This window comes from Haliotis rufescens, unplaced genomic scaffold (genome assembly GCF_023055435.1).
Source record: "Haliotis rufescens isolate VD_foot unplaced genomic scaffold, xgHalRufe1.0.p SCAF_69, whole genome shotgun sequence".
Taxonomy (NCBI): Eukaryota; Metazoa; Mollusca; class Gastropoda; order Lepetellida; family Haliotidae; genus Haliotis; species Haliotis rufescens.
Window position 1 is genome coordinate 882,057 of NW_025964360.1, and position 26,161 is coordinate 908,217.

General features: G+C 38.6%; 1 protein-coding gene across 1 annotated transcript in view; it reads right to left on the minus strand.

Annotated features, from left to right (window-relative positions):
• LOC124148699 (mediator of RNA polymerase II transcription subunit 1-like) overlaps positions 1 to 26,161 on the minus strand; it is a 77,043-nt gene that overhangs the window by 34,473 nt on the left and 16,409 nt on the right. The window lies entirely within an intron of this gene.

Here is a 26,161-nt window from a genome sequence, read left to right on the forward strand (position 1 = left end):
CCAATGGTTGCTGAAGGCCAATTCTAACCCGGATCTTCAAACATCATAGATTTGCATGGGCTATAGGATACGGTATATCTGTTTCAGGGTCTGTATGACAATGCAGCAAAAAGTCGATAATCGGAACACCTCTGGTATCTGTTGGAGCCACCTGCTTCGACCAAATAGGTATTTAACCCAATGTAAGTGACGTACAGGACAATTACCATAAATATTCCTTTCTGAGGCGACACTGACACTGATCTACAACAGAGATATCGTTAAACTTCCCTGTGCACTGGATATGCTGATGTCACTCGACACAGGGCGTGACGACTGTTGATGACATTTTTACAATCATCATAGTACTGGGTATTTTAAAACACAATTATAATTTATACTGCAGCAGCAATTACACTATATAATACTGGTTAGCCTGGTAGGTTAGTTCATCCTGAACAGTTCTTTAAAAAGATAACAGCAAAATCAACAGCCAAGATTTTCATTCAGTATGTTGCTTCAGAGTTAAGGCAGGTACTAGTATATTACTCATCACCCATGGCAATTAAATGCAGAAATAATAATCACTCAAGGCGTACACCACTCCACGGCCAGGGCTCGAAATTAACATAAGTCTGTAAGTCGGAGATATTCAGGAAGGGTTGTGACATTTCCTTGTGGACTACCACTTTGACCATTTAGTAGACGTTATCTGTGCAGCATACAATTTTTTAAGACTACTTAATTTTTAACCCTGCTGACAGTGAAAGGTGGTTTCAACTTAAGATTATTTATTGCTCAAACATTCCGTCTGTAGCATATACAGTACTTAGGTTTTGAAAGTATTGGATATCATAAAATGATGGCATCCTTAACTGTGCAACAAGAAATGAGACCTGGAGATTAAAATTAAGCTTCTGAAAAAAGCAAATAAACCCTTCTAGAAATACAACACTGAACATCTCTATCAGCTCATTGCAATTTACCCAAGCGATGCACCACAAACTAATATGGTACGGAATTAAAATGAAATTAGCCAGGTGTTTAAGCACCTTGTTATTCATTCGTCGACCATAAACAAAAGTTGTGCTCATATTTAAGTTCACACTGTAATAATACCTCCAACACAAGCCAAGTGTGACAACGCCAAGAGCTGTTCTATGCTTTCTCTGCATTCGTATGCAGAGCGAGTTGCCAATGCATGCAGTGTGTGCAAACAAACTCAATCCACAGCTAAAGTGCAACAGCGAGAGCGTCATCAAGCACCAGCTACACCTTGCCCTCTCGTCAACACAACCAGCCACAACAATCAGAGGCAGAAAGTCCTGTATGTGATGTCCAGCCAACCATGACCAAGAGATGCTTATCCTGGTGTTTGGGAAGGCTAGAAGCCATTACTGACAGATGACACAACTCAAATCATACAGTTGACACCCTGTACTCTTTATGTCGATACTGATTCGGAAATAGCAGGCAGATGTGTATATTACGTTTGTTAATGACCTGAATTAAGTGGCTTTCCGATAAAGATCTAGGATCTGTTGATGTCCCAGTTTCAAGTGGCCAGTATTTCATACAAAAAACAAAAGTTTCACGGTAGTATTACAAACCTGTAGATAGGACACCCCATCTGGCAAACATATTTGCGTAAACAAGTTTTCTTTGGTATCATTTTTAGTAGACATATCAGTTTAACTATATCCTATTATTAGCTAAGCTAGGAAGAAGGAAAAGCTTGTTTAGTCAGACTTTGGCGGCAAAAGTCAAAGACTGCTTAATATGAGTGCGTATGGTTTCATACCACTGAGGGTAATATTCCACTTATATGACATTGGCTTCACGCCTTGTCAATAATCGAGTCAGGACCAGATAATCCAGTGATAGAAATGGGAGCCGACTTAGGGTATGAAGACAAGATATCAAGCATGTCATCAAGCCGGACCACCCATGCATTTGGTCGCCTCTGACGACTAGCATAGGTTGCTGGGGACCTATATTCTCACCGAGAATCCCCACGGAGTAGACGTTTGAATGAGTTGGGCATTAAGCCGTTTTATTTCAATCATATCACTGCATGTCAACTTAACATGGAAAGTGATGTAGGTTTTAGATGTTAACTGACAAGCACGGGTATGGAGCTGACAAACAAGATCATAATCAGAGATTTGAACCTATGAACATTGGAGTCTCGCATGCCTAAGTGATGGAACTTGGCGATCAGGCGACCAAAGATGAACATAATACATAATATTACCAACATTATTTATTTAAACAGTGGTAGAAACTAACTTTTTGGTCCACTAGTCCTTATAATGATAACATATACAGCAAAACCCTTATAAATGGCAAATTTCCACTAGTCCTTATGATACCTTAATTATTGGGCAGTTTTGCAAGGACTACAGGACTAGTGCCAATTTCTAACGCTGTTAAATCAAATTATTACATATTAATCACCACATACTGCCAAAGAAAACTACAATGTTCATTTTGACTTGTCAAAACAACATTTCAGAATCCTCTTAACCTCATCAACTGACTAACAGATAAAAATGATGATGAAAACATGCTTGTCTTTCCTGTTGACAGGCTAGATGTTTACAGATGAAGAATTCTCTCCTTGTTACATTTGGAAATGTCACTCAAGCACAAAAACAGCAGGTTCTCAAATGATTCAAGTTCCCCTTCCAGCAATCTACAAACAGTACATGGTTAGAAACCCACTTGAAATCAGTCTTGAGGAAACTACTGCTCAAAATGTCACGATCAACTTATCAGGCACTAAATCAGAATTACCTCCCTTAGATTAATTTACTTTTTTCAAGGGCAGCAGAGGATGCAAACTAGAGCTGTGAAAGTATGGTCAAATTAATTTCCCTAGGCATCCCCTGGACTAACCAGGATTGAGCTTAGCATCTGCAACACTGGAAGAAGACAGTCATCTCACCCTAGCTAGGACTAATTTGGATTGGAAGCCATGCGAAGGAGATTGATTTCTTTCTTTCTCATTTGGAGAAGCATGGAAATTAGCTTACAAGTTCCCCCGTGACTGTCCTTAGGAGTCAATGGGCTGGTCGTACAGCTGGACATGTCACTGGAGGGATTGGGTGGAGGCTGGACTGATAAATCTCTGTGTGTAGGAATATTAGTTCCAGTACAGGTGAGATGAGGTGAAAAGGGGCTTAACGTTGGGTTTAGATTATTGCACTTACATTGTTTGTTTGTTTCTAGTTAAACGCCGCACTCAGCAATATTCCAGCTTTATGGCGGTTGCCTGTAAATAATCAAGTCTGGACCAGACAATCCAGTAATTGACATCATGAGCATCGTTACTTGTACTAGTCCAGACTAATGTATTGCCAGCCAGGTTTGATAGTGATAGCCCACTCAGACACCATGCCTCAGTTATAAAAATAAATATCCCACTCAGGCACATCATACAGACTCCTAACCAACCAGCGCCATGCAGGGTAACAACAAGTGCCATCCTTAAACGTCAGATGGTACGACGTGGATGGGGATTGAACCAACCCTCCACTACACAGGCAGATGCTCTATCAACTACACCACAGAGGCAGCCAACATTCTAGTGTTGGGGCAGCACATGACATGACATGACATGGCTTGGTGAGGCTTGGTGAGGCTTGGTGAGGCTTGGTGAGGTGAGGTGAGTGTGTGTGTGTGTGTGTGGCTGTGTGGCTGCTTGTACTAGTCCGGACTGATGCCGATTTACAGTGCTAGCTCACTGAGATACCATGCCGCAGTTTAACATGAATGCCACTCAGACACAGTATACTGACTCCCAGCCGACCAGTGACCAGTCCTTGTTTTAGCCCTTAATGCCGAGCGCCAACAAGTACCATCTTTTAACGTCTTTGGGTATAACACGGCCGGGGATCGAACCGCGGACCTACCACTCTCTGGGTGGACGCTCTAACGCTAGACCACGGAGGCGGTCAGTTTGGTGAGTGTATCAGTAATTGGTCTTTTGGGACTGTTGTGTGATTGGTTTTCTATTTTTACCTAATTCATAAACATCATTAGTGCAGAGGACTAGAATCTACAACACAGATGTCTGAAGGACAGAAAAGCCTCACTTTGAAGGTTTCTTCTGCAGTGTTCAATCAAGCAGTTGACACATTGTTTTTGTAAATGACACATTACTACTGCCAACATGTTGCCTATGGGCACATGAGTACATATCTAAGGGCTCCCTTGAACAAGTACCGTATTCGACGTAATAAGTGCCCAGGGCGCTCTCAAAATTAGAAATAGGGAGCTCTTAATAGAATATTATTTTGGTGAAGAAAAAAACAGAGTTGAAAGATAAATTTTGTGGTTGATGCTGACAGCCTGAAATGTTTATGTACGACAGATATATTTTTCTAGAATTTAATTGCCCATAATTAACGGTGCATATAACACAAGAGTGCATATTGTACGCGAATAAATAAGCCTTGTGAACATTTATCAATCAGAAGGGGTGATAATTGGGATTGTTCACTAGCCAATATATTAGCAAATATCGCTGTGGGCGCTTATTAGAGCGGGGCGCTTATTACGTCGGATACGGTAATACACATTTCACCATTGCATGGGCTTCCACTACCTGGATGTTATCTTTCAGGCCTAATATCCCTGAAACATTTTACAGAAGACAGGGGCTGTCTAAACATATTTTCAAAGTATGCTTCACTTAACACTGAAATTCCCATTAAAGAACTGTCACAGACTTCTTCGAGGTTATGCTGATTAATGTTAAGTCAAGAATGTTTTCAAAAAGTCTTTTTATAATTGTTACATTCTATCAGCATAATTATTAATTGCCTTAGGAATGTAGTACAATTAGATAAACTGATATTCTGCTTGATTTGTCATCTAAAGTATTATTCTACAGCTTGAGTTAGGAAGTAGTTGTGTTTGTTTGTTGGACCAGACAATCAAATGATTGGTACTGTGAGCTAAGATCCACACCGTCGGGGTACGATGACATGCAATCAACCAAATAACCGAGCCTGACCACCCAATCCAGTAAGTCGCCTCTATGATGATCAGCATAGGTTGCTAGGGACAAATCCTAACCATTCACCCCCAGGGGCTGATAGTGAGTGAGTGAGTTTGGTTTAAAACCGCTTATAACAGTATTCCAGTTATATCACGGCGTGTCAGCTTAATGTGGGAGGAAAGCCGGAAGTGATGCAGGTCTCAGATGTTTACCACTTCGGTGAAACCCACGAGCACAGGTATGGTGCTGACAAACCTAGAAACATGATCGGGGCGAACCGGGATTCGAACCCACAATCATAGGTTTCTGGTGTGCCCAAGGGACGCAACTCTGCACAGCGAATCGCGGCGCCTTAGACGACTGGGCCACCCGCGCCCCCCCCAATCTTAGATTGATAATCAATTTACGATAGATGATGATATAGAACTGAACAAGCTTACTACATATTGAGCAGTCTTTCTCTGTATCCTTTATATAATTAACAATAAATCAATGATGCAATTATTTAATGTCATCATCGTCCAGGAACATTGTGAGAGATTCTTGACATCTCATCACTTCCTACAAATAATAAATTCATTCAAGTAACCACACACTTGATCACTTCCCAAGTCAGAAACTAAATCCAATCAATCATTGATGAATTGAGCATTCTGAGTATCTGGGATGACCCCCCAAAATATGAACATGAAAATGCCTTCAACTAAAATGTTAACAATGATATTCATTCCCTGTGGGTTATTTCCTTTAAAAGGATGCTCATATGCATCTATATCATATAGTCCACATTCAGTAGGCAGTCTGCAGCTTTAGCTACCAGACCAAAGCCTACGTCTGGTAAAATTCTGTTTGGTCTAGTAACCTCAGCTGATAAAAGTCAAGAAATACTAAAATCTAATGTAAATGATGCCAAGAGCCAATTTGGGATGGCGGACACAGACTGCGTAGGCCTATGAATTTTATGAAGCCAACCGACCACATATTACTTTGTTTACCTTGACTACCATCATTGTCAGGAATTCATACAACCTTCATAAAATATCCATAAGGATGTCTTGGGGCTTTTAATTTGTGGTATGTATGAATTACAGTTAATAAAACCAATATTTCACTTTTTCCACACACGTCAAGCAACATTCCTATCATCATTATTGTTTGTGAAAGAAAACACGCCCAGAGTCTGATCACATCATGACACAACATACAAATTGTCATGCATTTCTGTTGCAATGTTTAGCAATATATGGAACTTTAACAAAATAGTTATTTGACGAATCAAACCTAGGTCTATGATGGCACAGCCTTCAAAATTCATTTTCTAAAGGCTAATCCAGAAGATTATTTCAATGACACTCTACTTAACATTTTCAGTCAGCATGATTCAGTTCCAATTTGTAGCAACATTTAAACACTTAGGACTGCTTCAGAATTATAGCCCTCAAATGCTCCTTGTCAATGAACACTTCTATCATCAGATATCTGTTGTCCTCTGCATAGTGTTTAGTAGTCTCAGGCAAGAAGAGTAGTATGAACTTTGAAAGCCTGTGACATGCAAGCCCAGTCACCCAATACATGCAGGTCCATCCATGTCCTACACAAAAGAAGACCTTGTCTGCATGAAGGTAAGAAACCAATAATTCATACTTAACGATGAACAGACTACACATTGGATCGGTATGAAATCGGAAAACAGCCATAAAGAAAGCTCACATACCTGCAATAAGAACCAATTTACCTCTTTACAGATATGGTCTATGAGCCATATCTTCAGGAATTAACTGATAGCATCTTTCAAGACAACATAAAATCAGATTTCTTTTGTCCATATGAGACACTTAGACTGAATAAGAACTTCCCTTACAGATTAATACCACTGACATATGTGGTCATCCCATTATCATTTGAAATATAAGCAAATCCTTTGGGAAACATAACCGGGACATCAATATTTCTATAGAAAACTTGCAGTAACTTTGATATTTACGCTGACACATGATTTCTGTTGCCTACAGACCCTATTTTGGTCAAAGGACTTCAAGAAATATTTTTCCTCTCAATCACAATTACCCATTTCCATGTCATAAAAAGCAGCAAGAAATTATCCTATGCCGTAACAGGAAGCATCAAGGGATTGAGACATTCAAAGCAGCTCAGAAAGATAGTCATTATCTCCTACACTAATAATACATTTAGTTCCATTCTGTTCCCAAGTTTCATCTCCGAACTCCAACTCTCATATATTTTGAGAAACTCTTGACCTTTCCAAAAATCAATTTCCATCACCTTTTCAAAACAGCATTCTGTGGATTCATCAAGAAGCAAAAATAGATTTTCCTGGGGATTCAGAAGGGAGAGGGAATATTGTTTTATGCCCCAATCAGCACTATTCAAGTTATATCAAGCCTGGAAATAAATGTTTTGACAAGACAATCCTGAGGTTTAAAACCTTTGCCACGATCCATGCCATCAGGGCCACTAGCCAGGGCTCTGTTCCGCAAAGCAATAGTTGAGCTACAGCTGTTAGTCTGTGATAAAGTATGGGAGATAAGATCATCTTAGCGCTAAGATTGCAGGGAACCAATGTCGCATTCTGTAACCACCCAATCCTCAATAGTCAGCTCTTATGACAAGCATGAGATACTGGGGACCTATTTCACTTCAAAATACCACAGTCTTAGTGATAATAATCCTCCTTAGCTACCATGCCTCGTCATGAAGTATTACAAAAGAAATGTTTTGTGGACAAGGCAGAACTTGAACTACAAGTATGTTGTTTATTAACAACCTTTCAGCATCCGCAAAAAAAATATCAAAACTGGTAGAATCAGAACAATAGTCCTGAACTAATATCTGGTTTAGCTAAAACTAGTATTTGCAATAAAAAAATAAATTTATTAACTAAAGCTCACGATAAAACAGACAGGTTTATGGTACAAATTAAGGAAAGTTTAAGAAAATCTATCAATTCAGAACTTGCCAGTTCGACCAGTGGCCATAAATTTTTTTACTGGCCCTCTACAAATATCGCTATACACAAGCTAGCAAGCCAGAGGTAGTTTCTAACATAGGTGAGCAGGTGTCTGATACTAGTGATAGGCTAGAATATACCTGACAGAACAGACCTGGGACTATTGATTATAGACTGGTTCAAGTACCCAATGCTCTTAGGTCAAGCAACAGAGATAAGGCAGACAAATTCTCCTTGTACAAGCAAGGTTGGTAAAACAGCTGGCCTGATTAACACCCTCGAGAAGGATTGTCAAACCGCTTTTTTACAAGAGTTCTAGATGAGGTTTATCACAGGGTCTCTGTCCATATTGTATAAAATGTGCCTGTAACGAATAGCTGTACACACAGGGGTCGTTCGTTGCCATGTTAGGTCAAAGCCATTTATAGGCACCATGATAAAAATCATGATTTATACTGATACGGAAAGGCATTTTTGATCAAGTGTGAAATTAAATTCAGTCACTGACATTGAAGAGAGTTCAAATAATAAAATACATAACCATATTGAAAAAGAATATAAAAACTTTTCAAACACAACACTGCACATATTAACAAGAATTCAGTCTCATGATTTAAAAACCCAAGGACCCATCTTTCCATGTTGTGTCCCTCCCATCATGCAGAAGCAAACGTATGGGAACAATTGTTTCATTGTGAAGTCTACACAATATGCAGATATTCCATTGGACATTGTGAGAAGACATATACTTCATACATTTTTTTCACAAGACTAAAAGGATGTGAATACAGACAGACTACTTCAACATCAATGGGGAAGCCCCTGGGAATTCTAAAATAAAATTAAACAAAGAGGTGTCCAGGATAGAAATTAACCAAGATAGTCTACTACTCCGAATAGTGATAGTGATAACATATACCCCCCCAAAAAACAATGTTTGAAATTCTACCTTTAAAATTATTGTTTGTTTGTTTGTTTGTTTGTTTGTTTAACTCCACACTCAGCAATATTCCAGCTATGTGAGGGCGGTCTGTAAATAATCAAGTCTGGGCCAGACAATCCAGTGAGTGACATCATGGGCATTGATCTACTCAATTGGCCTGAGGACTCAAGGACTTTCATGTTTCGAACACTTAGATGCACTGGGCAGTCGGGTAGTCAAGTGGATAAAGCGTTCGCTCGTTACACCGAAAATCTGGGTTCGATTCCCGACATGGGAATCCAAGAAGTAGGAGTTATAGGTCGCACAAATGTTGAATTAAAAAAATCATCTATGTTCAAAACATGACAAAAATCATAGATTTTTTTCAGAAGTACACATATCAAAAAACAAACTAGCACTTTACCTCGTCTAAAAGAAAAGTCTAGTTTGAAAAGAATCCACTAAGTAGTATTTTAATTACAAGTCGCACAAATGCTTCAGTAAAAGAATCTGAGAGCAAAATGAAAAATAGCTGTATGTTTAACTTCTCACTGCACCTCCCTTATCAGTATAAACTGTACCCCACTTGAAGAAGAATCCAGGAAGTAGATTTCAAGTTAAAGGTCGCACAAATGTTGAAGTAAAAAACATATTCAAGCATTCATATTCAAAAACCAGACTTTGTACTGCGCCTCTTCTATTAGTATGGAAACAGTTCCCTAAAACTGTAAACAATCCATGCAATAGTCTTCATGTTAAAGGTCACACAAATGCTTAAGTAAATAAATTCAAAGTAAAAAAATGAAAAAAAGCTGTATTTTTTTCCCTCAGAATATCCAAATATTGAAATCAAACTCCACTCTGTACCTATCCTACAGGTATAAAATGTGTACACCAAGTTTGAAAAGAATCTATGTAGCAGTTTTCAAGTTATAGGTTGGAATTCCTTGGTATAACTATATACCCCCACCCTTTTATGTTGGGGGTATAATAACAATTTCAAACAAGACAAAGCTTCTCATCAATGACAATTGATTACGCAACCAAGAAAGCATTTTTCAGTTTTAAATTTATGATGATTGTGCATTATTTTTTCCTATAGATCCCATGATAAATTTTAATCTTCACCCCAAACCGACCTACTGGTGTTTGTCTACTTATCATACCAAACTCATTGACATTTCAAATCACACTTTAAATAATAAATGCTTTCACAGTTTCAGGAGTATGTTTTTATCAGTGAAAGCTGTGGCTAATATGGCAGTTGTCAAGCAGCAATTGGCATCAAAGGAAATTAAGGAGGACCACACAGTGAGATATTAATAATTCAGAGAACTGTGAGTCATGTCTGTAGGTTTGTTGGTGCCACTGGAATGCCATGCATGGCCATTCTCCATTGAACAAGGGACCATCTCAAAATCAATTCTGGAAAATAGCTTGTTTACCAATGTGTTGATATTGAATGGTGTAAAATTCATAGCTGAACATTCACAAAGTAAGGTAGTTTGGGTTTTTTTCATTTGTGGAAGGTCTAGTGATATTTTTTTGTGGACTGGCACTTTTACCATTAGGGAGAGGCAACTAGCAGATCACAGTGAAAATGAAAATTAATTTCCAAACCCTGTTTAAGCATGTATCCTAGCTCAACCATATTTATTTGTCTCTTCACGAAACGATAAATAATTCACATGCCAATACATTCATTTCATATTTTCCTTTTCAGACATACAGTACAAACAAATCAATTCAGAGTAGTTGAAAACATTATGTTCGGTTCGTGAAGTTGATAGCCAGTGATAGCAAGTACGCAAAATCTTCAGTGTTTAACATGTTTAACATGAAGTTTATGATAAGGTAGGGTGAGGTGAGGTGAGGTGAGGTGAGGTGAGGTGAGGTGAGGTCAAATGGGGATTATGGTCACACTTAAATGGTCATGTGCATGCATGCCCGCATCCATGTGTGTATGCATGCGTGCATGTGTATCTGCTTGCGCCAGTCTGGACCGATGCCGGTTCTACAGTGCTAGCCCACTGAGATACCATGCCGCAGTTTAACGTGGATAGCCAACTACGACACATTGTACTGACTCCAAGCCAATGGTAGTCATATTTTATCCCTTAATGCCGAGCCCCAGGCAGGGTAACATCTTTTAACGTCTTTTGGCATGACGAGGCGGCAGGAGAACGAACCACCGACCTTGCACTGTTCAGGCAGCTGCTCTACCCACAACACCACGGGCCTATCTTATGATAAAGACCTTTTGACTTTGACCAATAACATGAACAGTGACTGTTCACTTAGTTCCTGAGTTCAAAAGACATCAAGTGACGGGAAAAGTTGGGTGGGTCATTTCAATGGAAATGATAGAAAATCGAAAAAAATCAATATTTCATTTATGCATAAGCACATTCACATGCATTTTCATACCACTGCCATCAATCATTTCGTCAATTCAAACACGTTAAAAATTCATGAACAGGTAATTCAAATATTAAATTATGCCAGCAAATCAGCCTCTCACTGAGATAGGGCCAGATTGTGAATGCTGGCCAATGCCTTCTATTGACAAAATACATCCTAAAATTGAAAATCTCTCCATAGTGTTCTACTCAATTCTCCATCACATCTCTTACAGCAGAAAGTCTGGTGAAATTTGGATGCCATCAGTTATCTGAATATGTTAGAGCAGCCACCCAATCATTGGACAAACAAGCAACAAAAACAATCGATAGCGAGTCATCAGACGAAGCCTGGTAATTGAAATCCCATTGATTTTCATCACAAAACTCTCCTGATTATGTTTATAATCCTGTAGCCCAGTCATTAGTGAGCAATGGAAGCCACAAGTTCCCCAGCAACACTGGCAAAGTCTCCTCTCTGGGCTGGACGATGCTGTACAGCTTCTATGAATTTTACAACAAAAACAACTTTCTAAAATTACTCCTCTCTGGAGCGTAGAGAAATCAGCAGACCCCAATAATACACCATTCTGGCTGTGACCTCATTTCACATGGCTATTTCTGGATGCACGCATACTTTTAAGGGAGGTAATATTGCCTATGATCTATGTTCAACTTCAAGACCCAGTTTTGATATTTTCCTAGCTTTGTGTAGGAGTCATTTCGTTCAAGAATTCCAACTTCATTTTATGCCTTAACTATTTCAATCTCAAGTTACATATGAAGGCCTAGTGAACCATTCAGAAATTCAATTTGCAGATGTAGAGCATCTAAACAAAGCCAAGCAGTCAACACTTTGGTTCAGTATTTTCCGAAGCTCGGCAAGGTAGTGCTAATTAAGTCCATGAAAATACTAGTTTTACAACTTTCAGAAGCTTCATTCCATCTACTGATTTTAAGAATAACAAAAAGCAATTATTTAATAACATAATCTACTGGCTGGTATCAGTTTCATCAAACAACAAAATAATACAATATTTGCTATCTGATTTTTTATAATTTCAGATGTGATTTATAACCAAAAACCAGTGTAATTTATATACCAAATCCATACTCTCCAAAAGAGGTTCAGGAAATGAAACTGTTATGAAAGAACACATGAATATTTCGAATCATAATTTCTCAAGGAAATAAAAACATTCCTGTAAATTATGCTTTTCCCCATAATATTTCAGGGATTCCCTGAAATTTATTTCACATAATTAATTCAGTATTTCAGGTTAAATGACCTATATCATGAGATGAGTCAAGTGATTCATAAACTGACATTTAAATTCATCTCATTGTGTCCATGTTCTCAAAATACACCAAAAAAATGAATGCTGTTAAAGTCAAAGTTTCAGCAGTGTGTGAATGGCTACAACTGAACAGAGTTATCAAAGTCTAGTGATCTTTGAAATTCATGCTAGTCTGCTAGTCCGAGACTACTGAATTGTGTTGAGAACAAGTAGTGAGTGAGTGAGTATGGTTTTACGCCGCTTTGAGCAATATTCCAGCAATATCATGGCGGGGGACACCAGAAATGGGCTTCATTGTACCCATGTCAGGAATCGAACCCGGGTCTTCGGCGTGACGAGCGAACGCTTTAACAACTAGGCTACCCGACTGCCCCTGAGAACCAGTAAGAAACCAATGATGGTAATCCTACTGACTGGTAGCATTTGAGGCATATAATTCAAAACTATTTCTCGATGTTTCACAGGGCTCGAAAAATCCACTTGTCCGCTTGTATTGACCAATGGCAGCATGTGCAGGGTGAAAAAGAAGTGAAGAAATGCTTGTCCTACCGGGCGAGAACATATTTCAATCATACCAAATCATCCCCAATCGTTCTCAAAACAATATACAGGATACTTTCAAACCTAAAACATGTTTCATATCTCATACGTTTGTAGTAATAATAACAAAATACACGTCCTTTATATAATCATAAATATACGGCATATTTGGCAACTGTCTGTTGAAGAAATATATAGAAAGTGTGTTTGCGGGCAGGTCAAGAAACTGGTTTTTAAAGGGAGGTAATTATATATACTACTCAAAAGAAGTTAAGGATCACCTGATTCTTTCAAATTACAATAGTTAATCTCTCATGCCATGACAGATTAACATTACCAATATGAAAGAATCGGGTGATCCTTAACTTCTTTTGAGTAGTATATATCGTTTTGGTTGAAAGCGACTATTTACTGACACTCAAATGTGAAAGCGAAAATGAATGATTTTGAAAGGGAAATTGCGGATATAAACAGAGTTTTTATTCGAAGATGGTGGGTTGACGAGAAAAAACATGTCAATCTTGTCAATGGTTCAGAACAAGGTCCTTCAATCAGGTGTTTTCTTGACGAGATGCTTTCCAAATAGAAAACAAATAATTTCCCCATGTTGTCTCCAGAGGCCTTCTCCATTGGCATAAACCCTTAGAAAAAGATATTTTACCCATGCACTAACATGCTGAATAAATTTCCAACTATATGAAAAATCATTCTTAAAACCAACAAACTGATCAATTGGACAACACCAGCTCTGGAAAGCTGATATCGGCACACACAACATCACAAACCCTTTGTTCACGTCCATATAGCAAACCATAAGAGCCTTAAATATAAGCTTGTACAGCGTTTTATCAATAATATTTTCCATAAAAATCTGCTTGCTCAGTTAGCAGCTGGCTCATATGTGAAACAGACAGCTCTGAATTTAGACATGTTGATTCAAAAATGGCATCCCTGGTTGTAAGCAAGGCAATACAACATCGGACATGGATTTGAATATTGATATTTGACATCAATGTATTCACAAATCTATGTAAATTTCAGAAAGAATTTTAACCGGAAAACATTTTTAAAAATGATCAAAGCATCTCAGTACCACATCCCACAAACAAGATGCAAATTAAATGATGTAATATCATATTGATAAAGGTCCCATATCTATATGTAAACCAGTGACAAAAATGCACAATAGCATTTGAGTCATTATGTCTTTTTTAAATGTTCTAAACATATTTAATCATCTATTTTCACAACTGATTACACTCAAAGCATGTTAAAAAAATCAGCCAATGAAATACAGCCATAATTGAATTTAAAAGGATAATATCTCCGACAATGCATAGCTTGTGAAATAGCTTGGAACATTGTCATGGCAACCGAATAGAAAAAGGGAATTAAAACATTTAAATTTGAATATCAGTGACCATGTTACCACCTGGCCGAGTTGAATATAGTGTGAAAAGAAACAGCAACAACATGTTGGCAATGGTGACAATTTATAGGCCGGCTGTTTGCTTGTGTTCAAGTCACATGTTTGGATATTTGTGGGTCAACAAAGACGGGCCTAAGACAAGTCAGAACAGGAGAGAGGGAGTGTAGTCTGAAGCAAGTCACAACACAAGCTTGTTCAAACATTCTTCCTTTAGTGGAGATCCTACACCACTGTGAAGACGGAAGTGAAAAGTATTTACTTATCACATCAACTGGAGCTGTCACGGCATTGAGTAGATCAGTCTTACAATAAGTGAGGGGAAATGGGGTTTAACATTGTGTTTAAGATTATGGGACTTGCATAATGTGTATCTGTGTGTGTGTGGGTGTGCCTGCCTCTGTGTGTGTGTGGGTGTGCCTGCCTCTGTGTGTGCTTGTGTGTGTGTGTGCGTGCCTCTGTGTGTGTGTGTGTGTGCGTGTGTGTATGTGTGCATGTGTGTGCCTGTGTCTGTGCTTGTGTGTGTGTGCCTGTGTGTGCATGCGTGTATGTGTGTGTGCCTCTGTACTTGTATGACTGTTTGCATGCGTGTGTGCCTGCGTGCGTGCGTGTAGTCCACACTAATACCTGATAGTGCTAGCCCATTGGGATGCCATACTGCAGTTTGACATTATCACCTCACTCAGACACAGTACCCAGCGTTAGAAATTGGCACAAGTCCTGTAGTCCTTACCAAACTGCCCAATAGTAAAGGTATCCTAAGGACTAGTAGAAATTGGCCCATTTTAAGGGTTTTGCTATATGTTATCATTTTAAGGACTAGTGGACAAAAACGGTTAGTTTCTAACCCTGAGTACCCTTACTCCAAGCTGACCCATCCTTGTTTTATCCCCTTGATACCGAGCAGCTATGCAAGGGAACAACTACATCTTTTAATGTCTTGTGGTATGATGCGACCAGTGATCGAACCACTGACCTGCCGTTCTCCAGGCAGATGCTCTATCCACTAGACCAGAGACAGTTGACAAAACTTAAGATCATAAGCAAAGGACCATAGCTGGAATGAGATTCATAAGATATAAGGCTACCATGACCCACACATGCCCTTCAATCCGGTGAACTTTGCTCAAAGGATACAAGTTCCTTAATAAAGTTATTTCCTTACTTAATCCACAAATTCAATAGATCATTTCCTTTTTTCTGCATGATAGTGTTATTTGGGAACAAAAGTATCAGATTTGGGCACACTTGGTCGAATTCAATATCTCCAGACTTGCACAGCCTTGCGTGTAAATATTTGATGAATTATTCAATTGTTACAAATAGTGCATTCTTTCCTGTCATTGGTAACAAGTTAAGAATGTTAAGAGCTGAATACTTAGCTATGAGCGTCGCAAACAGAAACACATTCAGTCAAAACCAGGATATTCTATAAAAAGTCAAATGCCGTATTTGACGTAACAAGCGCCCCGTTCTAATAAGCGCCCACAGCGATATTTGCTAAGTGAACAATCCCAATTAGCACCTCTTCCAATTGATCAATGTACACAAGACTTAATCATTCGTGTATAATACGCACTCGTGTGTTATATGCACCCCATATCATGGGCAATTAAATTCTGGAAAAATATATCTGTCGTGTCTAGAGACTTTTCTTTTGTATCATTTCAGGCTGTCAGCATAAACCACGAAATTTACGATCTTTTCACTCTTTTTTTTCACCAAAATTCTATTCTAATAAGAGCCCCCTATTTCTAATTTTGACAGCGCCCTGGGTGCTTATTATGTCGAATACGGTAGTATCATTGTTCAATTTATATACTATGGGCGCATACCTCCAAGGTACAGGACAGCGATAGAAACTGATCCTTATAATGATAACATATAGCAAAACCTGTAAAAAGGAAAAATTTCTCTAGTCCTTATGATATATTACTATTGGGCAGTTTGGCAAGGACTACAGGAGTAGGGCCAATTTCTAATGCCAATGGACCCCTTAATTTAGAACACCGAGTCCATACATCCCATCAATGTCATTAACTAATCTTACATCATCATAAAAAGTCTGTGTTTCAGCAGCGTTAAAAATTGGCACTAGTCCTATAGTCCTGGCCAAACTGCCCAAGAGTTAAGGTGTAAGGACTAGTAGAAATTTGCCATTTTTAAGGGTTTTGCTATATGTTATCATGGTAAGGACTAGTGGATAAAAATGTTAATTTCTACCCCTGGTTTCAGGCAAGTGACAAAATGCATGGACATGACTCACAACCGTCAATGTAAAAAACAGTAAACATGGTAAATACATGTACATCATAGTTTTTTTCCCAAGAAAGTGAAATCAACATTGTAAATAAAGTTGCCAATCAATGGCTCAATGAAGCTACGCGCAGTCCAAAACATGTCTTACCACACCCTGGACAGTCAAGTAGACTACATATCTCCAGTCTATCATAATAAAGAAACTGGACCCATTCTCTACCATAGCTTGATTAAGGAAGTGACACCTCATCTCTTTTATCAGGAATTTCGAACAGATTTTCTCTTGCACATGAGAGTAACTTTACAGGACAACTATTCTTAGAGTAGCATATTAGGAATCAGACTCGTAGTAAAGCTGGTTGGTTGGTTTGTTGTTTAAAGCCGCACTCAGCAATATTCCAGCTATATGACGGCAGTCTGTAAATAATCGAGTCTGGACCAGACAATCCAGTGATTAATATCATGAGCATCGATCCACGTAATTGGGATACGATGCCATGCATCAACCAAGTCAGCGAGCCTGACCACCAGATCCTGTTAGTCACCTCTTACGACAAGCATAGTCACCTTTTACGGCAAGCATGGGTTGCTGAAGACCTATTCTACCCCGGATCTTCACAGGTTATATATAGAATGGAGATATACTGGGTAATAGGCCTGGGGCGGGTAACTCAGATACTGGGGTCGGGTGGGTACTGAGTAGGACCTGGGTACCCACAGGACTACCTTGACCCGAGGTTAGTCACGTGATATATTGTTTAATGACAAAATGTGTCTGGAACTCCGTGAATACACTACAGGTCACGAATGTTCACATTTCTTTCTTAATAGGTCTTCAGCAACCCATGCTTGCCGTAAAAGGCAACTGCTTGTCGTAAGAGGCGACTAACGGGATCAGTTGGTCAGGCTAGCTGACTTTGTTGATGCATGTCATTGCATCCCAACTGCGTGGATCAATGCTCATGATATCAATCACTGGATTGTCTGGTCCAGACTTGATTGTTTACAGACCGCCGTCATATAGCTGGAATATTGCTGAGTGCGGTGTTAAACAACAAACCAACAACAAGCAATCAGCCAAGTTGCCGATTCTGATCCCAATCAAGACTTCATACTGGGCACATTTGAGGTGTGAAAAGGCCTATACTTCAGTGATTACATCATTTCTTACTATTTGTTGTGATGCATTGTGATACCAGTAGTATCGTCAGTCTGTATCATGCTGTATGCTCAGAGAATGAGAGGGGGAGTTACACCAATCAAACGAGTTACTCCTTTCCAAAGTTGTTGCCTTTTCGGTGAAAAAAATGTCACCATTTTTGGTGTTTCCCGACAGAGGAATGAAACAAGCACTGGATTACCCCCCCCTTACAACCAAGTGACCACAACAACAAACATAACATGAAACATTAAACTGTATTTAACAAGAGTTCAACATAATTATTTCTCCTCAATAAATGTTTGGTCATGGTTGAAAGCATTTGGCATTTTTCCATTATGTCAGCCACATGTCAATACGCAGCAACTTTCAACACAGCGACAGCTGGTTGATAAACAATATCACTTCCCAGTTTAAATTATTGCTAATAACTTGCAATTTCTCAAGTTTCCAAGTACATCAACTTGATAAGGGCGCCTGACGTGATACACACACTGAAATGCTTCGCGATGGGCGTCTGCCAAACACATTTATTCCATTTGTAATTATATCCAATCTTTGCACTGAAATCTTATCGTTCTTGTACCTAAACACACCATTCTGCACTTGCATATTACAATTTACTTAATAACTGCTACAAACTGCTTTGATGCAATACAGTTCAGAGCTATTTATATACATGAACCTGCAAAACAAATCTTAGTTTAAACGCTTAAAACGTAATTAAGCTAGGTCAGAATTCATTTTTACCAATATGCAGCAAATCAATGTTGTAATTAGATATGGCATTTCATGAAAAATTCACGAGTTTTCAGAAAATCCTTGCATAGTTAAGTGGATATAATATCCTGGAGTATGAATATGAATTGGGGATTAAAATGAACGTTTCATCGTTCACATGGACTTTTAGGTCAAAAGGTAAAAGCTATGTATTAATTAGTCAAGTGATCCTTGTCATCCACCTAAAGTTGGAAATTAAGCACAAAATGGAGCCTACAGATAAGTTTATTGCTGTCTTAGCACAATTAACCACGTCATCATATATACAATTTTGAATGTTAAAAATTGTGTACAACAAATGGAACGTGAAACTTAACTTCACAAGTCAAAGCTCTGTAAGACATATTACACAAATGATATAAATATATTTCATTTTACTATAGACCCGTGAAGATCCGGGGTAGAATAGGTCTTCAGCAACCCATGCTTGCTGCAAAATGTGACTATGATTGTTGTAAGAGGCGAGTAACAGGATCGGGTGGTCAGGCTCGCTGACTTGGTTGATGCATGTCATCATATCCCAATGTTGGGATCGATGCTCATGATGTCAATCACTAAATTGCGACTTTATACAACAAACAAACAAACAATCATGGCATGACAGATTAACTATAGTAATATGAAAAATTCAGGCATTCTTTAACTTCTTTTGAGTAGTATATATAAACCGAAACATTAACTCTGTTTCCTGTACAGTGTAGAAAACACCAATCACATATTAATAGTCACACATCAACATGGTTAAATGTTCTTTTGACATGCGAAGGACTTTGATAGATGTTCCCACAAATAGCATGTTAATCGGCAAGTCAACAAGTACGCTCAACATGTTAAGCAACCCTCTATGTTTTTCCCAGAAGCAGCAATCTCCTAGATTTCAACTCCTTTTTGCAAACAGGAACATATACTGTGATATAGTTTGAAAGCTATTCAAGATAGATCAAAGTTGTAAGCTGTTTACAAGCCAACATGACAGTCTGCTTTCACTAACTCAAGTTATAAAGCTGGTTCAATTCAAGATGACAATTGCTGGTTTACAGTGATCGTGGTTTGAGTGAGTGAGATTGGTCTAACGCCGCTTTGAACAGTATTCCAGGTATATCACCGCATGTCAGCTTAGTGTGGGAGGAAAGCCTAAAGTGATGCAGGTCTCAGACGTTTCACACTTGGGTGAAGCCCACGAGTATGGTGCTTACAAACTTTGTAACATCATATGGGCGAAACCGGGATTCAAACCCACAATCATAAGTTTCTAGGGTGCTCAAGGATGCAACTTTGCACAGCAAATTGCAGCACCTTAGACGACTTGGAGTCTAGTGGCTCAGGTTGTGGTTTGAAGTTACTGTTGTTACATGCCATCATGACCAGAATGTCCACCTCACATGGTTGAAGACCGTACTGTCTGGTTCAAGTAACGTAAATACTACAGTGAAAATATACAGCTTGTCCATGCCCGCGTCTTTGTTAGGGAATAAACTATCAATACTCTACAGACATACCAACAACTGGCTATATGTGTGAATTGCAAGTTCAATAGATTTGTTCTGGTGAGAGCACAAACAACAAAGCAATGGAACCCTATCTGAAACTTTTATGAACATTGCTCTGCAACGTAGCAGGTCATTAACGGATTTCAGTCAACCCTAACAGCTGAGGTTGTGGTCAGTCTGCAGCAAGGTGAAGGTCATGTGATATGAGTCACCGATCAATGTAGCAAGACCACCACTTACAGATCAATATTAGCCTGGCTTCAGAGGCTAGTCCTCTTCTTGGAGAGCTTAGTGCTGTTACAGCACACAATGAAGGTAGCCTAGAAGATTTCACAACAAGAAAGGTGTCTGAAGACATCTTCAACAGACACAATGCTTGTACAAACCCAGTCCTCTCCTATTCTTTTCCCATGCCGCTTCTGATTGCTTGTTGAATCATAGTCTCCCAGATTTCAGCAACCTCAAAATTGGTTCATTAGGATTGAGATGCCCCTTGTGCATTTCATCATGTTCATTAACAAGGGAATTCCACCCACTCAGCCCAGTATTTAAGGGAGCGAATGTTGTTTTACACCAGTCTTACATCCAGCTTCATAAGGACGGCAAGTAAACGATCAAATATGGACCAGACAATCCAGTGACTGAAAGTACAGCATGAGCAAGGAACAACACATTCAGGACACCATGACAAACTATTGATCATGTCACCGAGCAAGGCCGCCTGATCCATTTCAGTCAACTCTTACATTCTGCGACTTTAGCCACCAGTCCAAAGTAAGCTCAGCTAATAATTGTCCAAAAGACTACTTGAAAATCTACGTTGCCGTACAGAACTGGTGTTCAGCTCAGTAGACTCAAAGTTTCTTATTCATGACTTGCAAAGGTTACTGGGAACCAATTCTAAAGGAATTCCAACGGTTTAAAAAAACAGGTATCTTACTGGCAAGAAATATCTTACGAATAACATTTTTCCATACAACCAGTGTTAGAAATTGGCACAAGTCCTGTAGTCCTTACCAAACTGCCCAATAGTAAAGGTATCCTAAGGACTAATAGTAATTGGCCCATTTTAAGGGTTTTGCTATATGTTATCATTATAAGGACTAGTGGGCAAAAAATGTTAGTTTCTAGCCCTGACAACCATGACAACTTTGTTCAAACATGTACTCAATGTGCAATATATTGAGTTTTATCTTTTCCAAAATAGAGACCCTATTTGATTTGGCCATCTTTTCCATCCACAAACATAAGTCTGCAATGATCAAATTAAGTGTCCCTGGTGTCCTTGAGGTTCACACCTACAATACTATAATATAATAGGACACCTAAATCTTCAACTTTTAACACAAGGGCAATGACAAGGACACCCTAGATTTTCCTGCTTAATTTCGAAACACAGGGACTACTAGTCTGAGTTTAATAAAACTAACAACTGACAATTCCTTCTGGAATGCCTCCTTTACCATTAGGTAGATGGCAACTCTGTAGCAGCCATTAGCAGATCACTTTTAACGGTCTAGTCAAAAGGAAAATTTAATTCAAAGCATGATGGTTAGTTTATTTCAAAAGAACCTTAATTAATCCTGAAAATAGAATAGTTCCTTGCCACGAATGAGTACAGAGAAACCATGAGTAAAAATTCATGCTCAACAAGCAACAGGTGCAAATCCTGCCATGCATGGTCCAGCATACATGATTAAAATGGCTGATCTAAAGAGTCTTGTTGCATCATTATTGATTTTGAGCATCCTCCATGTAGTCAAGCTTCCTTGCCTTGTGGACTCCCGTTTAAGTTTACACCAGGATCATCAGAACGTATTATGCTCCAAACTTCCGCCAATACCTGGGTAGGCCCAGAGTTTAATCCAACTAGACAAATGTTCATTTCAGGCTAGGGAACTAGATTTTTGGAGAGATAACAAATAATCTTTCCACATTGCCATTGCCATGGGAATAACGTCTAACTAGTGACTGTTTGATCTGAACACAACCCACTAAAAAAACACCAAGAATATCACAGGAAATAATTATGTAAACTTTGAAAATAAATGTGAAAATCATGCATAATAATGTTTATTTTCTTAAAATATAAACTCCAAATCAACTCTTGCCTAGTTATTACAGGAGTTTTTTGTGAAATTCCCAAACTTGAAGTACAAAATCTCTTTTCTATATTGTGAATGATTCCAGCAACCAATGGCAACCAATGTTTGTCGAAAAAGGCCACTAAAGGGATCGGGTGATCAGACAGTGACTTGGTTGATTGCTTGTCATCGTATCCCAGTTGTGTGGATCGATGTTCATGATGTTGTCAGTCATGGGATTTTCTAGTCTGGAACTTAATTATTTACTAGGGCTGGTGATTTAGATCGATAATCGTAATTATCATCGATGGAAGAAGGTTGTGACGATTATCGATATGAATATAATGCTATCGATAATGACATGTATTTTTTCGACAAATAAAAGTTTTTACTGCAACACATTTGACTTATTTGTTTTGCTATCCTTGTAATTATCGCTAGATATAAACAGACAGATTCACCCTAACATACAGTTTTCTCCCCTTCGCTTGATGTTTAGTCGCAAATAAAAATCAAATGTTTGAAAAAGTAAAAAGTTCTGCTTTGAATCGAACGACGACGCCATTACGTGTTGATAGTGGGTAATTACAAATGTAGTCACAGGCATCTAAAAGCGGAGTCAGGATTTTAGAAAATATGTATATTTTCGAAATAGTATGAAGTATCATGATTAAAATAGGTTTCATAATACTTTAATTCTTAAAAAGAATTCTTCCCATTCTATTTCCTAAAATTTCAAATTTTATGTCTATTTGGTAACTACGTATTCCAGTCTGTTTCGATTTTTTCAATGATCATGGTTTTCGTTTTTGCCGGTATTCTCAACTCACAGCCCACGTGAGGTCCACGTGGGGTTTGACATTTTTACGATATGGCAGCAAAAATTCCTAATTTCCCCGTTATAATCGCACGATGTTTGTTTAATATCAGTCTGCCACCCAATCTATTACGTATCACACCTGTGAACCTAGTACAACCTACTACGTAGCACACACCTGTACACACCTGACATTCACAATGGCGGAATATTTGATGATTTTTTATCTGAATAGTTTCGTGAATACTGTACATAAATGACAAACGACTATATCAGGTGAAATTACATTTAATTTCTCAATTACCGTATTTTCTTGAGTACAGTGCGCACCCATGTATAATGCGCACCCCCCTCTAGCGGGTTCAATATTTTGGAAAAAAAGAAATTTGAATATTATGCGCAGAAAAAAATTACACCGTACCCTTTCAGCGAAGTCCGGCACACGAACGGGTGATGAGAAACTTCGTCAGTACAAATTCGAAATTTGAGAAAAAAAATCACCAGACATGTTTATTTACCGTTTAAATAGTATTTATTGTTCTGCTAGGCATTGTTTTATATCCCGGGATTAAGATTACCTTGTGTATTTTCTCGTAAACTAAGCCGGAAACAGCAATCAGCTGTACACACGTTTTCTTGGAATCGACCGGTGATTCGGTCAAGACACACCCAATGAAATAACTTAATAGGATTTTTAATGCAAGGATCGGCAAAAATTGTATATGAAACTATTTTTTTTATCAAGAATAATATATTCCATTATTTTCTTAATTATATACAGCCTTTACTAAACATATTTAAAATAGATAATAACCCTAAGCGAAGCAGCTGATCGCTATTCCCGGGTATTACTTTTTACATGGACTCAGTCTGACCAGTCACCGTCAAGGCTCACGCGCACGTGATCGCGAGAATTTCATGTTGACATAGAATCGTCAAACAAAAACAAATATGACTTTTAACAAGTCAAAGTATGTCATTTATGATATATGTATCCATTCTCTGTCAACTAAAGTTCGTTTCAAGACGTCAATAGCGGTATTCTGACCGTGGTTGCTGTTAATAACGGTGAGCTGTGCGATCTTCCGATCGCTTCACACACGATTTCGCCGAAATTAATAAAAACAATATTAAAAGGAATACTCAAGAAAATACGGTATTCTCACTTTATAGAAATAATAATTGTCTTTGACGACATGAATCTTAAACTCAAATTGTTCATCGCTAAAAATGCGATGTAACGTGCGTATTGTTGAAACACTGAGTCTCCGGAGAAGTGAAATGCCATTTTTCTGTAATGTCATTTTACCAAAATAGAATTCTTTGATATTTATCGATTATTGATCGATATGTGACTACCGATAATCGATCTGAGTAATCCATATCGATAACCAGCCCTATTATTTACAGACCACTGTCATATATAACTGGACTGTCGTAGTCTGTCATACAGACCCTGAAACAAACATATCCAATACAGCCCATGTAAGCCTAATATTTGGCACTTTAAATTATTTATTAATTTGGGCTCCTTTCTATTATATTTATAACTATAGTTTAATAACTGTTTTTAATCTGTAAATTGGTAGTTTTCAGAGACTAGATGTAAGTCTGGGACTATTGCTAAGTGCCATGTTAGAATCTTAACAAACCAAGAAACTATATTGTAAGTATTTTTCAAGGATCCTTAAAAAACATCCAGTAAAATTCCAGACATGTACTAACCTCTGGTACCAACGTTAGCTAATGAAATGATTTGTGATAATACGTTCCGAGAATGATGAGTATGTTATTTGCAAGCGACAAGAATAGCATGGTTTTACTGGATGTCATTAAAGATGCCAGTCATGTTAACAAGGCTAATGACTGAAACTTGCAGGAATATGGAGGCTGGGACGGACTGAATGATAGAAATATACATTCTGCGTCACAACAAACACAAGTTCATTTCTCCAGACGACTCACCCACCAGATATACTCCTACCTACAACACAGCAAGTGAGTCAGTCAGTGTTTGAAACAAAATAAAGTACCAGGCTGCCATCAGGACCTACAGACTTTAGAAGCTGCAGGTCTGAAGGTTCGATCCCCGGACGCATCATACCAAAAGACGTTAAAAGATGGTACTTGTTGTTACCCTGTCTGGCGCTGGACATTAAAGGGCTAAAACAAGGACTGGTCGGCTTGGAGTCAGTATACTGTGTCTGAGTGGGGTAGTCAAGTTAAACTGCAGCATGGTATCTCAGTGTGCCAGCACTATAAATCGGCATCAGTCCAGACTAGTACAAGCAGCCACACACACACACACACACACACAAACATGCATGCACATCGCTATATAAGTGCAATAATATTGGACGCGATGTTAAACACCATTTCACCTCACCTAGAAGCTGCAGACACTGACTAAACTTTTCAGTCCCTCATTTGAAAAACTGCACTTTATTGTGAGAAGAAATCAACACATATATTCACAGCAGGCCATAAGAACACATACAATTTGAAACTACATGTCCAAAGCAAGATATACCTGCCCTGGGCCTACGGGCAGCCTTTTATTTCAAACACTAGAATAAGTTGTGTTTAACGCTGCTTTGAACAGTCTTCTAGTTCTATCACGGCATGTCAGCTTAATGTGGGAGGAAAGCCTGAAGTTATGCACATCTCAAACGTTTACCGCACTCTGATTCGAACCCATGATCCTAAGTTTCTGGCCTGCCCAAGCGACAGCAAACTGCGGCGCCTTAGACGACTGGGCCATCCTGACCCCTGCTACAACACAGCTAAGGTTGTAGCATAACACTGGCATAAAAATAATATGTGTCTTAACATTCTGCTACAATATTCGCAATTTCACACGCAAACTCAGTCATGTTAAAGGGAAGGATTCCATCATTAAGGGGAATGACTACAGGCCAAATAAAAAACAAATCCAGTCGGGGAATTAACCAGGATTCCCAACTAAATACTTTTGCAAGCAAATTGGGGAAAAAACATATGATATGCTTCAAAATTGGATTTTTTTAATTTTCCTA